The 5381-nt window shown below is 44.9% G+C and overlaps 1 pseudogene; it reads left to right on the plus strand.

Moving 5' to 3' along the window:
* Window positions 1-4621: 4621 nt before the first annotated feature.
* LOC120942231 lies at window positions 4622-4830 on the plus strand (annotated as a pseudogene).
* Window positions 4831-5381: the final 551 nt, after the last annotated feature.

Here is a 5381-nt window from a genome sequence, read left to right on the forward strand (position 1 = left end):
AGGGTATTTTCCCAGTCTTCCAGCAGCTGTAGCACATCTCCTGTAGTCTCTTCCAAAGGCTAATGATACTTGCTTTTTGTCACCTGTTTCCTGGACAGGAAAAAGTCTACAGAGTAGGAATGGATACCCGCTGATGCAGTAATCCCCCTCCCAATAGTGCCTGCATAGGTACGGAGTCAACTTGGCATTGCTTTCAGCGGTATTCTCCTGTCCGGTGTGTCAAAATATAGGCATTTTGCATGTCATTTGGGCCTGATCCCATGCTTCCTCCATGCCAAGTCATGCCTTCACTTGCTTAAAGGGTAAATACATTTGGTTCAGCTTGTCATTTCTCAAAGCCAAGGTCCTCCATGTCCCGTATTAATTTAGTTGGCAAGGGGAAGTTTTGAGGACATCAAGGGAAAGACAAGTGCACAAGCACCAAAGCCTCCTGCATGAGGGGAAAGAAGAGGTACTGGACAACAATTTCTAACATGTCCAATCAATCTCTGCAATCAGAAATATGGGAACAGCTGGTGCTCTTCACTAGTGAGCAACACCCAAAGGTCAAACTGCCCGACTTCTAATCTGGTCTTGATTTTCAAAAGCCATGCTTAAAATCCTAGCAATAGATATATTATTTAAGTAGTGTGTAAATGTAGCACTTCCAGGTATTATTACTTCTCGCAGAGATCGCAGTAGTACTCCTCCTAACAATGCCTTCATCTGCTTTTCTCTCCAGAAGGATGTAACCATGTTTTATTGTTCAATATTTTTATTGATTCTCATAAGATAATTTTAACTGGTTACAAAAATCCAAAAAGATACAGTTTTTATGTGCAGATCATAACAATCCTGAGATGCAATGTTGCTTACGATGGAAAACACAAAAAGAAAACAACGGTTCTCATAGAATGAATACAATTAGAAGCAGTGGGTATAGATTAAAATTGGGAGCAAGAGGTCGGGGGATGGAGCTGTTGTCAGTGTAGCACACCCCATGTAGGAGCTGAAAATAAACTTGTTTCCCCCACTCCTGCACAGCTAGGCACATCAAACCTCCAAAGGCACACAGAGTCAGGGAACAGTCCATCAGTGGCGGCTGGTGCTCAAAATTTTTGGGGGGGCGCAAACGGAAAAAAAAATTGCAGCCTCACTGTGCCCATCAAATGCAGCCACTGTGCTATCAATTGTCACCACTGTGCCATGCCATCAAACGCAGCCACTGTGCCATTAATTGTCACCACTGTGCCATGCCATCAAACGCAGCCACTGTGCCATCAATTGTCACCACTGTGCCATGCCATCAAACGCAGCCACTGTGCCATTAATTGTCACCACTGTGCCATGCCATCAAACGCAGCCACTGTGCCATCAATTGTCACCACTGTGCCATGCCATCAAACGCAGCCACTGTGCCATCAATTGTCACCACTGTGCCATGCCATCAAACGCAGCCACTGTGCCATTAATTGTCACCACTGTGCCATGCCATCAAACGCAGCCACTGTGCCATCAATTGTCACCACTGTGCCATGCCATCAAACGCAGCCACTGTGCCATTAATTGTCACCACTGTGCCATGCCATCAAACACAGCCACTGTGCCATCAATTGTCACCACTGTGCCATGCCATCAAACACAGCCACTGTGCCATCAATTCGCACCACTGTGCGCCGCTGTTTCCTTTAATTGTCCCCACTGTGCCTATTGTCGCCACTGTGCCCATTGATGTCGCCGATGTGCCCTGTAAAGTGCCCCTTTACCCCCCTGCCCGGCACTTACCTTTACTGGAGTCAGCCATCCACGTCCCTCGATGTCTTCTACCGCCCTCGATGACTGACAGGCGTCTCAGCCAATCAGGTTACCAGTAGCCAGAATCGGCCAACCTAATTGGCTGAGACGCCTGTCAGTCTTATCCAAGGAGCGCATCCCTAGTGCGTTACTTGTAAAAGCTTCCGGGACCCAAGGGCTGTACTCGGAAAAGCCTATCAGAGCCATTGGCTCTGATAGGCACTTCCGTACAGCCAACCAGCTGCCGTTATTCAGATGGCCGGACATGAGCGCGGACCATCTGAATAGAACAGCGGCAGCGGCGATAATAGCATAGATTCGTGCAATGCATGAATCTATGTTATTAGACTCAGTGGCGGTGAGAGCCAGAGGGGGTGGCGCTCCAGCGCCCTCTATGGACGAACCGCCACTGCAGTCCATAGCTTTATTTTTGTTGTTTTTGTTGTTTATTACAACTTGGATGGGGATGGGATGATATGTGATGCCCACTTGACTTCAGCTGGTTCACTCCTAGGGGAACTTGACAGATTCTTAGTAGACATGTGCACACTGAAATACTTTGTTTCGGAATTTCGTTTTCGTCCTAAAAATACGTTTATTTAGTTACTTCCGAAATCCGTATTTATTTATTTTGTTTCGTTAAAAAATGCATTCGTCCAAAAATCTGAATTAATTAATGTCGAATCTGTCATTGAAGGTTTATGGTGTCTGTCGGATGTTCTAAGAAGATTCGACGAAGCAGCTAAACTGTACGACGCTGCAATCGTACATTTCCGGTCAAATGCTCCGCCCACGAGCCATAGTAGAATCCTAATGTTGTATGACTAGTAATAATTATATTTATTAATTATTATTACTAGTCAACCAATATTAGAATTCTTCTATAACCTATGGGCGGAGCATTTGACCATAAATGTCCGCTCGTGGCGATCGTATGTTTTTAGCATGTCTCTAAAGTGTCAAATCTTTTCTCTCTGTGTCGAATCTTTTCTCTCTATGTCGAATAATCTCGTACTAACAGAGTTAGTTCCTTTATGGTCAATGATCCCAGCACCACCTCTTCAGGCAATAGCAGCCCACCTGGCTGCAGCTGCCTCTCTCTACACCAGTCTGCCCAACTGACTCTTCACCAGCCCACTCGGTGTAGCAGCAGGAACATGGGAAAGATGTCCCTTTTACCGGGTCTGTCATAAGAGAAGTGTTTATGCTCGTCTCTTTCACTGTGCAGGCAGGGAGATCAATGTGCCGGGGTCATATATATATGTAGACACATATATGTTTGAGCTTAACCACTTCCATAGTCATATGACGTCCACAGAGGGGATCTCCCATCCCGGGTGGACGTCATATGACATCCTGGGCTTTGTGAGGGGATATCTGAATAATGCCTGCAGCTAGAGGCATCATTCAGATTTCATTGTTTTACGGTGGCCATTCTGCGCACCATAAGAACAATCAAAGCGACGGTTCCGACATTTTCCTGCCCCAAGTCCTGGATGGAGAACTTTAACTGGACACACGTTCCGACAGCTTCTCCATGACCGTGTAAAGATGCAGCTCCCTCCCAGCTCTCCCAGGCTCCTCCGCTAGGCCTCGCACCCCCCTAGATGGGGGTGTGGCCCCTGCTGCTCCCTAGTGCTCCATCCTCCAAGTCTCCTGGCCGACAACTCCTCCCCAGTGAGTTGGTACCCAAGCTTATATGGGAGGCCTGCCCCCTGCCAATTCCAAGTGGGGATTCGTTAGGGCTCCTCACATGAGCTCCCTGTGACTCCAGTCCTGTGCCCTGCCCCTCTTCCAGAACATTCTCCCTGGAAGCAGGTGGTCACATCCACTGATACACTAACCACTCCCTGCCCCCAGATCAAAACAGGCCTAGCCTGAAGCACAGGCCTGCCTAAATTTACCTGCACTGACATTTCTACTTACAAAAATCCTACTCTAGCTCCTTCCTACGGTAAAGGGTGCTACATACTGTAGCTGTATTTAAAGATGGCATTCTGATCCCCAAGTTAGGGAAGCCTTCTTCCTACTGACCACCAAAGTAAATGCCATATTGTTCACTGAACCCCAATGATTGGTTGTGGATTGGTTGGTTGTGGCACGGGTTCTTCAAGACCTGAAAATTATTTTAAGGGTAAAAAGGCTGATCTATGCTATTGCAATAGATTATGACATTCAAGGACTTTACCCATATAGACATACAAAGTTACTCAGAGATCCACTTTAAGACTCAACAGTGTCCACCAAACTATCTTATCCTTTGTGAGCATCTTATCCAACTCTATTTCCCCTTTTCACACATTTCTCTAATTTATGTGTTTACAGCGGCCATAAATTCTCACCTATGGCTTGTCAATCAAGGCGTTTTGATTGCTTTTATATGTTTTCTGTCACTTCTCAATGTGCTCTGAGGCATTAGGTGCTACACAAAATCACACTACATAGGCATTTTCTTGTTATCTTGATCTTAAATAGTGGACAGGTGTGACAAGCCCTCAAGCTTTGTCTCTTTTATGGTGCTTGAGTGTAATCTGAATATGTAAATGTACGTGTGTGTGCGCACGCGGTGCAGGTGCCTGGTCCCTAGGGAGTCTCTGCTGGCTAGGGATGTGAATAAGATCTGTTTGTTTAGTTATTTTTAGGAAGATACCCAGAATAGAGCCAACGCTGCGAAAAAAAAAAAACACATCAAGCAGGTATAGCAGTGACAACACGCATTTTTATGTAAAGTAGCTCTGTCATTTACTTACACAGTGCCTTTTTAGTACGGAGATCAAAGTAGATTGAAACCCAATGACTAAATTCCCTTATATAATTTAAAAAATATGTTACTGTAGCTTCAAAAGTAATCGCTTCTAGGCCCTTTGGCTAAGATCAAGTGTAGTATCTGTTCCTATCAGTGATCCAGTGGGGGCGCTGTGCTATTATTGTTCTCACCTGACCCAGGTTGGGGCGGTGGCTATGAAAACCTGCTGGTGTGATAGGGGCTTGAAAGGGTAGTACTGGTGTTCTAACGAGCTGGTTCCTACCATTGATATGGTTCCGAGCCGACGAAAACTCCGAGCCGGAACAGCTGTTCGTCAGCTGTAGACACGCTCGCTCCCAATGGCTGATTATCCACTTGCTTACTGGGCACATAAACCCCCTTCGTTCCCAGGCGAAATTTCAGCTTCCGGCACTGCGTCGCTTTAACTGACATTTGCGCAGTCGTGCGACGTGGCTCCCAAACATAATTAGAGTCCTTTTTTCCCCACAAATAGAGCTTTATTTTGGTGTTATTTGATCACCTCTGCGTTTTTTATTTTTTGCGCTATAAACAAAAAAATAGCGACAATTTAAAAAATATATATATATATTTTTTACTTGTTGCTATATTAAATATCCCAATTTTTTTTTTTTTTTATTATTTTTTTTCTCAGTTAAGGCCGATACGTATTTTTCGACGTATTTTTGTAAAAAAAAAAAATCGCAATAAGCACCTGGTTTGCGCAAAAGTTATAGCGCCTACAAAATAGGGGACAGAATTATGTTTTTTTTTTATTATTTTTTTTTTTACTAGTAATGGCGGCGATCTGCGATTTTTATTGGGACTGCGATATTGCGACGGA

This window comes from Rana temporaria, chromosome 5 (assembly GCF_905171775.1).
Source record: "Rana temporaria chromosome 5, aRanTem1.1, whole genome shotgun sequence".
In the NCBI taxonomy this organism is placed as follows: Eukaryota; Metazoa; Chordata; class Amphibia; order Anura; family Ranidae; genus Rana; species Rana temporaria.